The sequence below is a fragment of the Capsicum annuum genome, chromosome 4, assembly GCF_002878395.1.
Source record: "Capsicum annuum cultivar UCD-10X-F1 chromosome 4, UCD10Xv1.1, whole genome shotgun sequence".
Lineage (NCBI taxonomy): Eukaryota > Viridiplantae > Streptophyta > Magnoliopsida > Solanales > Solanaceae > Capsicum > Capsicum annuum.
The window spans coordinates 227,225,018-227,236,601 of record NC_061114.1 but is presented as its reverse complement, the minus strand read 5'-3'; the positions used below and the strand labels follow the sequence as shown (position 1 = coordinate 227,236,601).

Below are 11,584 nucleotides of genomic sequence, written 5' to 3'. Positions count from 1 at the left end.
TAAAGATTTGACTTTTAAAATAAGAAAATATTTTAAATAGTAAAGAAATAATTATACTATAAATATGATTCGAATTAATGCGTCTCTTTTATTCTCTGGCAATAAGGAAAAAAGGTACTGAATAACAATGCAAAAGTGATGATCACAAACTTCTGATAGTAAAATATGTATGTGATTGCACTAAAATATGTTCATATTTATATTATTATATTAAAATGTGAAGAATTTTTAAAAGTAATTTAAACTTTAATACTTTGTTGGTGAAATTACAATAAATTGCAATTATATTACAATAGATTACAATTGAAAATTACAAATGAATAAAGAAAAATATATTTCTTCTTCTATGGCTGAGGCGCGTATATCTCGCTCTCTTTAAGGAGATTCAAGCCCATTGTGGCAATTGTTTCTCCGGTCAGCAGTAATACTCTTTGACTTGTCCCCTCCAGGATACAACAGCCTACACACAATAACTCAATATTCTGGACTAAAATTAAGTTCAAAACTCCACAAAAAATAACACCCCCTTCAACTAATAAACTCTCTTGTTTTATAGATTTTTGTGAACTCTACACTTGTGTGTTTTTTGTTGTTCTACTATGTTTGAAATGAGATTTGAGCTCCTTATTCATAAGAAGAGGTTAGCAACCATTTTTGAATTCAACTTTGGTACAATTTTGAAACCAATCAATTTTGAATTCAACTTTGGTATAATTTTGAAACCAACTAATTTTGAATTCAACTTTTGGTATAATTTTGAAACCAACTAATTTTGAATTCAACTTTCAATTCTTCTTAGAAGGGCCATTGGAATAATAATGAATTTGGCATTAAGAATATTAAAAAAATATTAAAAGGCCATTAATCCATCAACCCCCCACTCATTTTAATATTATCAAGAGAGTTCACTAGTTAGAGGAAGACTACCATGCATAATGAAGGTGTGCTCTGCATTGAACCTCCACTTACTAAAACAGTAATTTTTACTCCAGAGTCGTAGTTTGAACTATGACTGCTTTGGGGAAATAAAAAGTTACTGCTTACACATAATAGTCAAGGTGTTGACATGAGCTTTATAGCCAGCACGTTACGGCCTTGTGCTATCCCGATTTTAATGAGTATCTTTTGAGAATGAGCCTAATTCTCATAGGAAACGACCTACCTCCACACTCACATAGGTGAAATCCATCGAGAGTGCTCCTGTAATTTAGCACCCCACTCATAAGAGCTACAGATATTCATTAAGAGTTTAATAAACTCAACCTCACAATCATTACAGGCAAATGCACTTACATCATAGGGAGCGATAAATAAATAGTGCATTTTTTCACAACAAGTCATCATGTGATTCGTTTTTTCCATTGAACGTGGTTATAGGATCTCTAGTCCTCAGGTTGGGTTTCCTTACATATGACTTAAGATTTAATAGGCTTCAATCCCATCCCCCTCGATGTGCTCCAGACCTTTTCTCTCGTTAAGGCCTTAGTTAACGGATCTGTAAGATTATCACAAGATTTGACATAATCAACATTAATGGAACCATTTGCCAAATATGATCTCACATCACTGTGTTTTCTCCGTATAGGTCTGGATTTACCATTATAATAATGATTTTTATCTCTACCAATTGCAACGGTGCTATCACAATGAATTAATATATGAGGAATTAGTTTTTCAAAATAAGGAATTTGAAATAACCAATCTCTTAACCAATTCGCTTCCTAACTAGCTGAAGCTAAAGCAATTAGTTCAGCCTCCATGGTAGAGTTAGCAATTATTGCTTTTTAGACTTCCAACAAATAGCACCACCACCCAAAGTAAATATAGCGGATAAGGAATCACCTGATAAAGTATTTCAATCCGCATCACAAAAGCCTTCAAGTAAGCAGGATATTTTGTATAGAACAAACCACAATTTTTCGTTCCAATTAAATATCTCATTACTCTGTTTATAGCATGCCAATGTTCATTACCTGGCTTGCTAGTAAACCTGCTAAGTACTCCTACTGCATATCCAATATCAGGCCTAGTGCAATCAGTCACATATCTCAAACTTTCAATTATGCTAGCATATTCCTTTTGATTTATTACATCAGTTTCACTCTCAACAGGAAACATGTAAACACTAGAATCAAATGGAGTTACAACATGCCTGCAATCAAGGAAATTATATTTTTTCAATATTTTCTCAACATTCTGTGACTGGTAAAGGAAAATTCCATCACATGTTCTAGTAATTTTTATTCCTAGAATAAAATTTGCCTTACCAAGATCTTTCATTTCAAAGTGGCTTTTAAGAATATTTTTAGTTTCATCAATAATATTCATATTAGAGCCAAAGATCAATAAATCATCAACATATAGGTAAATAATAACATGCGAATTATTCCAAGACTTATGATAGATGCACTTATCACACTCATTTGTTTTAAACCCATTTTCAATCTTGCAGGAATCACACTTTTCATGCCATTGCTTTGGTGCCTGTTTCAAGCCATATAGGGATTATTAAGTTTACACACTTTGCTTTCTTGGACAGCCTCAACAAAACACTCGGGTTGTTCCATGTAAATCTCCTCATTTAGGTCTCCATTTAAAAAAGTAGTTTTTACATCCATTTGATGAATTTGTAAATCAAAAATTGCCGCAATAGCAACTAAAAGTCTAATGGATGTAATTCTCGTTACCGGTGAAAAAGTATCAAAAAATTCTAAGCCTTCTAATTGTTTAAAACCTTTAGCCACAAGCCTAGCTTTATATTTATCAACAGATCTATCCGATTTTAATTTTTTACGTAAGACCCATTTACATCCAATTGTTTTACAACCCAGTGGTAAATCAATTAGCTTCTAAGTTTGGTTGGAAATTAGCGATTTCATTTCATCATTTACAACCTTTTTCAAGAAAACAACATCATGTGAAGAAAAAACTTCTTTTAAAGTGATAGGGTCTGTTGACACCTAATTTTTGCTCTCCATAACTATGTTAAATCTCGAGTTTCTTCGATTTTCAAATAAAATCACAACAATTATTTTTTCCAAATAAATGCATTTTTAAATATGTATTTGGGCTAAATTTGTTATTTAAGTGATAATTATATATTTTCGTATTTACATATACGATATTGTATAAATGATGTCATTTAAATGAACATTCTCATCAATATCGAATTTTAATTAAGGATAATCTTTGAAAATAAATTTAATGATCAAAATCTTGATTTAAATATAATTTATTCTAAAAAATAATTTATTTGAATAAATATGTGCTTGATTTTATCGAATCAATAAGCTCGGGGTTAAAGGAGATATTAAATTCATTTCAAATTTTGACTTAATTTTAGCCAATCTATTAGAGTTGGTCATAATTGAAATCAAATTGGCCACAAGCGCGATGCAATTGGCCAATTAATTTTCAACTTGGCCAAAACTTAAATGAATTGGCTAAATTCTCAAATTATATAATCCATCCAATTTTTAACCTAACTTCAGCAGCCCATTTCTTTTTCTTTCAAATGTTTCTAACCCATATCAACCCAATTGCTCAACCAGACCCAAAATAATAAAATGTCCCGGCCCACCATCAATAAATCCCTTTTCTCCTCTAATCAGCAAGAACAATTCTCCCTCAAACAACACGACAGAAAAAATTGCAACAAAACCTTTCCAAATCGCGAACAAAACAGCAATAGCTTTCAGCGATCTTGACAACAACCCGAAAACCAAAAACCCGATATGTGACCCGTTTTCAACCAACAATAACTCGTAAGCCTTTTTCCCGCTTTGATTTTCTCAGAAAAATGGTCGAATCTTCTAGAAGGTGTTGAGGTGTCATCCCAAACGGCTGATTTGTACAAATTCGTACAATTACAACTGGTTATTCTTATCCCCTTTTCAAAATTCAAAATTATCCTTTTCAAAAACCCCAAAATACCCCCTAATTTTCCTAATCCCACATCGGTGGAGCTAAAAAAAGGACCCTGTTTTATTCTCTATATAAAGGTCTCACTATAGAGCAAAAAGGAGAAGTCTCAGAAGGTGAAAAAAGCCATTTTGAGCAAAAACTAGTATATTTTTGTTTGAGTATAAAATTTTCTTCTTCCCGAGGAAGGTTGGGGGTGGCTCGGAGCTTTCGGAGTCGTAGAAGAATCCTCCGGTGGTGATAGAGTCCGATGTTAGCTCATTGCCCTATTTTGCTGCCCCAGAAGAAGTGAATATACTCTTATTCTCTTAATTTCGTCACTTTCTGCTTCATCCCCATTTTTCTCTGTAGAACTAGTTAATATTTTAATCGTAATCATGAACGAGGATGGAGTTTGTTGCTGTAGAAGCCGTTGATGGCCTTAGAACTTGTTTGTGATCGTTGTGGTTATGTTATTTTGCTAAATCAGTATTACATGGTAATTTTCAATTTGGCTGCCTGGAATAAGTTCCCTATTTCGTGTTGATTATGTTGATTAGCCATCCTTTTATGAAGCAGTGTATATACATATCGTTGAATGCCTTGAATAACGAAGCAGTGTATATACATATCGTTGAATGCCTTGAATAAGCTCCCTATTTCGTGTTGATTGTGTTGATTAGCCATCATTTTTATATCATGAAGCAGCGTATATACATATCATTGAATCCCTGCCTTATCTTGTTTAGTTTGCTATCATGATTTAATAATCTTTGTGGTGAAAGTCTAAGCCTCAGCTTATTTAATGAAAGTTGAAGACAATCTCTTTGACTTATTCCTCGTCGTTTCGATCTCGAGTCTAATGCCTAATCTATATTTAATCCTATTTGCAAAAACGCTGCAGTATCGAAAACTTCTGTATGGGTATAGTTTGATGGGTGTATGACCTATATTATAGAAAAAGGTTTCCCTGTGTATATGTTGTGGTGTAGTATATATTTTCAATGAGATAAATTGTGTGTGCATCATGCTCCTTGGAAAGTGGATCAGACAAATTCTTGAACTTGTTTACAAATACTTTTAGAATTCACATGTGGCATAATAGTATGTGCACATCACATATGACCAGTTTTCCATAAATGCATACCGTTTTGATGATTCATTTGTGAGCTAATCTTTTTAAACACGTATACTTTTTGCCAATAAGTTGTAGATTCCCTTACTGTTTTAAACATCTTGTGCCTCTCCTCAAAATTGGTTAATCATATTGCATTCGATCTAAATTCTTGAACTTGTTTGGATTAATTGATCATGTTGCATTCGATTCAATTCTTGAAATTGTTCCAGGGATAGGTTAATTGTCTTTTCATTAGATAAATTACACCGCTTCATATCATGGCTTACTATTATCCTTGTGCGCGAAAATGCTCTTTTAATGACATTATTGGTTTTCACTTACTAATCTTTGAACATGTATTACTTACTTTATTTTTCTTTTTTTTTTTCCGCATATGGATACGCTCGGGTCCTACTTGAACTCCCTCTTTTCCTTTGCATGCCCACTATGGGCCATTGAGGCCCATTTAATCTCGAGTCGGCCTCGAAGGAGTAAATTCAACGTCAACCTCGTAGCACAGGGATACAAGAAGATAGAAGAAAAAGAAAAATGGGTTGGAATCCATCAACAAAGTAGCTCAGAGACTCAAAAGTCTCATTTGTTCTTTTATTTATTTATTTATTGTTGTCGTTATTTTATTTTATTTTATTTTATTTATTTATTTATTTATTCATTTGGGCCTAGAAGCCAAAGTTGTACTTAGTACAGGTGGAGCAAAATTCGAGTCAATGGCTCGAAAACTAGATTAGGACAGGTGAAATATGTCGAAGGGCCAATTAGCCTAGAACAGGTTTGGTTAGTTTGGGCCCAATGGCCTAAATCGTTTACTTTCTCCTCTCTTTCCCCATTTATGTGTTTACTTGCTTATTTCATTTGTGTAGATTTAGTTAAAATCCCTATTAGGTCGTCTAAAACTGTTTTTCCACAAATCTTTTTTCTAAAAAATCAATCAGTTTTCAACAAATTAATCTTTTAGAAGTTAATCAAAGACGATTTTCAAACAGTCCGGATAACTGCAAGTTAGCGGACGTTTTAGGTGCCTAACACCTTTCTAAAACTTTAATAGGAACCACTTACTCAGAATCTCTTAATTTAAATGATTTTTCTGTTTTGAATCATTTGAAGTACGCTCTAAAGGTTTCTTAATTCCTTTTCAAAATTAAGTGGCGACTCTTCTCAAAAAGTTAAAATTTCTCAGCAAAACAGGGTCATCTCCAACATTAAAAACGTAATAATCAGGACCAAAATCTTTTTCTACTCTAACTCGTTTACTTCTTCTTAACTCAAAGTCATCATTTTCATTATCATTTAAAGTAGAAGTAGATAAACTAGGTAGTGACAAAATATTTTTCTTTGTCCCATGATCCCCACTATTTTTAGAATCAAAAGGGAATAGAAGTAGATGAACTAGGTAGTGACAAAATATTTTCTTTAGTCCCATGACCCCCACTATTTTTAGAATCAAAAAGGAATTTATCTTCATGAAAATATGCATCACTTGATTCTATTATCATGCTATCTTCAAGATTAAAAAATCTATAGGCTGTACTATTTGAAGCATAACCAAGAAAAGCACAAGTAGTAACTTTTTTTACCCAACTTAGAGATTTTAGGATCCATTAACCTTACATAGGCTAAGCAACCCCAAACTCTTAGATATCCCAAATTTGTCTTATGACCTTTCGGTAATTCAAAAGGCGTCAATTTCATCCTTTTATGGGGCACACGATTCAACACATAACAAGCAGTCAAAAGAGCTTCACCCCAAAAACTTAAAGGTGCACAAGACTCAATTAACATGACATTAGTTAACTCAATCAAAGTTTTATTCTTCCTTTCCGCTACACTGTTAGATGCAGGAGAATAAGAAGGAGGAGTTTCATGAATTATACCCAATGATCTTACAAAAAAATTGAACTCAAGTGACTCATATTTACGGCCTCTATCACTTCTAATTCTTTTTATTTTTCTATTAAACTGATTTTCAACTTCATAGAGGAAATTTTTAAAATTCTCAAATGCATCACTTTTATTTTTCATTAAGTAAACATATGTAAATTTAGAAAAATCATCAATGAAAGTGATAAAATATATATTTCCTCCACGAGTTAAAATTTCACCAAGTTCACAAATATCAGTATGAATTAATTCTAATAATTCAGTTTTTCTTTCAACTTGGAAATGAGGACTTTTTGTGATTTTAGCTTTACTACAAGCTTCACATTTTTCAAAATTTTTTTGATCATTGGAATTAATCCTAAACTATCATTGGAATTAATCCTAAACTACTCATGATTCCCACATAACGATCATTTATATGACACAAACGAACATGCCAAAAATTAGTAGAAGAAAGCATATAAACAGAAGTAGATGTTTTATTCATTTCAACACTCAACTTGAACATACCATCACATGCATACCCTTTTCCCACAAAAATATTATTTTTCACAATTACATATTGGTCATATTCAATAATTTGTTTGAAGCCTGCCTTATTAAGAAGAAAACTTGACATCAATTTTTTTCTCATGGAAGGAGTATAAAGTACATATTTTAAGATTAACAATCTTCCAGAAGTAAATCTCAAATCGACATCCCCCATTCCAAGTGCTTGACTTGTGTGTGAATCTCCAAGCATGATAGTTTTGGGCTCCTCAAAATTTGTATATTTTTTAAATCAGTCTTTGTCATAACAGACATGATGGTTTGCACCAAAGTCAGCCCACCATCCATCAACATTCATCACCATGTTTATGTCTGTTAGCATTGCCACAAAAGGTTCTTCGGTAACGTTTGCCTGAGGTGTAGGCCCATGTTTCTGGTATCTACAAAATTGAGAAATATGCTCACTCTTTCCATAGACAAAGCATGGTTCTTTTTGTTGTACATTGATAAAATGCCTAGAACTGTAGAACCAAGTTTGTTGATATGGTCCTTAGATATGGGAGAATGAACAAGCCTCTTATTGATTGGAAGAAAATGATTGTTCTTATTACATTGTTACTGATGCAATTGCTACTTATAGAGAAAATAACTGACCTCCATTAATATCCTACTCTACTAATATTGACAATTGTACACCACTAACTTACTAACAAACAATAACAATCTAAATGACTAGTCTCTATAATCCCCCTCAAGCTGGTGATCGTAAAACATCAAGGACACTCAACTTTGAAAGAAGAAACTGATGTTGAGCTGCTAGAAGTCCTTTAGTCATGAGATCAGCTAGTTGCATGTTGGAGGGGACATGAACTGGTTGCATCAAATCTGATTTGATTCTTTCTCTGACAAAATAACAATCGATTTCTATGTGCTTAGTTCTCTTGTGGAAAATAGGATTAGCAGCAATTTGTAATGCAGCTTTCTTATCACAAAAAAACTTCACTATCATGGTTAAGGTTACTCCAAGCTCTGTCAATAACCCAGTCAGCCAAATCACTTCTGCAGTTGCAGCTACCATGCTCTTATACTCGGCTTCTGCTGAGCTTCTACTCACTGTATGTTGTTTCTTAGACTTCTAAGAAACCAAAGAATCACCAATCATGACTATATACCCTGAAACTGACCTTCTAGTGTTGGGAAAAGATGCCCAATCAGAATCACAAAAAGCAGTCATAGATGTGATCTCATCTACTTTAAGTAGGATTCCAAGTCCAGGATTACCCTTTAGATACCTTACCACTCTTAGTGCATCATTCAAGTGAGACTGTTTAGGTCTCTACAAAAATTGGCTTAACGTTTGTACTGCAAAACAAATGTCAGGTCTTATAATAGTGAGGTAAAGCAACTTGCCAACCAGTTGTTGATAACCAAGTATGTCATCTATTTCTGGATCATCAGATGGACCAACTTGGAGGTCATACTCTATAAAAGTTAATTTCTTAGTAACCTCTAATGGTGTTAGAGTTGGTTTTGATATAATGCTAAGTGTGTATCAAGAGATTCCAACCAACACAAGAACAACAAGATGAACAACAAAGTGCTAGTGAATCGAAAATGGCCACACACGACTTCACTAGGCTTGCAACACTTGTTTGAACTAGAAAGGTGAGTTTCAAAACAAGAACAACAAAGACAATATTGCTAGTGAATCGAAAGAGCCCCACACGGCTTCACTAGACTTTTATATTCAACAACACAATGTTAACAAGATTTACAAAGAAAGAGATAGAAACTTGACACACAATATTCATTAATCTAAGAACCCTAACAAGAGAAAGGACCCTAAGACTAATAAATATAAATACCAAGTTCTTACTTGGACCAAGAGGAACTCAAAGAACCTCAAGAACCTAGTTTCTAGCCAAGATACAACACTAGTATCACTCTACTAGTGAGAATTTGGTTTTGGCCTCTCCAAATGATGAGAAAGAGAAGTAAAAAATTTACAAGTCTTTGTTTCTTGAATAATAGGAATGAACTAAAGCAAGACTAGACCTATTACATGGCTTATATAGTTACTTAGAAAGGAGGGACAAATACCAAATTACCCTTGGCATTTAAGTGGGTGGGTTTGGGGTGTCTTGGTGGGCCTCTTTACATTTTATTAAATATAGGCCCTTAGATGGGCTCACAAGGGCCTCACACATGGCCAAGAATGTGAACAATGCTTGGAGTCGTTGCAACTCACATGCTTGCCTTCGTGTGAAAGGTCTTGAGCTAGGAATTCTCGTATCATCCTCTCTATCTTGAAGAGAATTTGTCCTCAAATTCGGATCATTGCCATCCTCCACCGTTTCCACCCGAGAGAGATCACACACGTTGAAAGTGTTGTGCACTTGATATTCTGGAGGTAGATCAATCTTGTAGGCATTGTCGTTGATCCTTTATAATACTTGGAATGGGCCATCACCCCGTGGCATCAACTTAGCATTCCTGTGAGACGGGAATCTATCCTTCCTTAGGTGCACCCATACCCTATCTCCCAGTTTAAGAATGAGCTTTCTTCTTCCTTTGTTAGCTCGTCTCGTAACTTCTTGGTTTTTCTTCTCCAACCGCAACCTCACCTTTTCATGTAGCTTTTTCATGGCCTCGGCCCGTTTGCTTCCATCTAAGCTTATCACAAGATCACTTGGCAAATGGGTTAAATCCAAAGGAGTGAGGGGGTTGATGTCGTATACACACTCAAAGGGTGTCATCCCCGTGCTCGAGTGTATAATATGATTATAAGCAAACTCAATCAATGGTAAGTGCTCATCCCAAGAAGTCATTTTTCCTTTAACCATGGACCATAGCATAGACCCTAAGGTCCTATTTACTACTTCCGTTTGGCCATCGGTTTGTGGGTGGCATGAAGTCGAAAACAACAACTTAGTACCGAGTCTACCCCACATGGACTTCCAAAAGTGGCTTAGGAATTTAGAATCCCTATCACTCACTATGGTCCTTGGAACACCATGAAGTTTTACAACATTATCAACAAAAAAAGAGGCTACGCTAGGCGTATCATCAATTTAGAACAAGGAATAAAGTGAGCCATCTTGGAAAAATGATCCACCACGACAAAAATACTATCTCGCCCCCTTCTAGTCCTCGGCAATCCCAACACGAAGTCCAATGATATGTCAAGCCAAGGACACAAAGGGGTGGATAATGGGTTGTACAACCCGTGGGGTTGGAGCCGTGACTTGGCTCCTTTGCACTCAACACATTGGCCGCATATCTGGGCCACATCCTTGTGCATTCTAGGCCAATAAAATTGTTCTTCCAAAATTCTGAGGGTCTTCTCGACCCCAAAATAGCCCATTAGACCGCCATTGTGTGCTTCCCTCACAAATAATTCTCTCCACGAACTTGAGGGAACACACGATTATCTATCTTTAAACAAGTATGCATCAAATTTGGTATAGGGATGGGAACCCCTATCCGTAACCCACTTATCCCTTTCCAACTCTTCACTTTCCCTATAGATATGAGCGAAGTGAGGGTCCTCGAGATATAAAGACTTGAGGCTTTCAAACCCCATCAACTTAGACGACAAAGTAGACACAAACACATGTTTTCGGGACAAAGCATCGGCAACCACATTGTATTTACCCTTCTTGTATTGAATAACATAAGGGAAAGTTTCAAGAAATTCAATCCATTTGGCATGCCGCCGGTTAAGCTTGTCTTGTGCCTGTAGATGCTTCAAGAATTCATGATCTGTTTGGATCACGAATTCTTTAGGCCACAAATAATGTTGCCAAGTGGCCAAGGCTCTAATCAAGGCATACAAATCTAAATTGTACGTAGAGTAGTTTAGAGTTGCTTCTTTGAGATTTTCGCTAAAGTAGGCAATAGGCTTCAATTCTTGCATTAAAACCGCGCCTATGCCGACTTTGCTTGCATCACATTAGACCTCAAAAGTCTTGTCAAAATTCGGCAATTGTAGCAAAGAGACCGAGATAAGCATAGCTTTCAAGTCCTCGAAGGCCTTAGCTTGTTCATCTCCCCACTTAAGAGGCCGATCCTTTTTAATCACTTCGGTCAAGGGGAGGCAATGGTGCTAAATCCTTTGACAAAATGTCTATAAAAACTAGCCAACCCATGGAAGCTTCTCACTTCACCTATGGTTTTGGG

General features: G+C 35.1%; 1 pseudogene; it reads right to left on the bottom strand.

The window, feature by feature from the left end:
* Positions 1 to 8,156: 8,156 nt before the first annotated feature.
* The window catches only part of LOC124898107, an 8,602-nt pseudogene continuing 5,174 nt past the window's right edge, over positions 8,157 to 11,584 (bottom strand).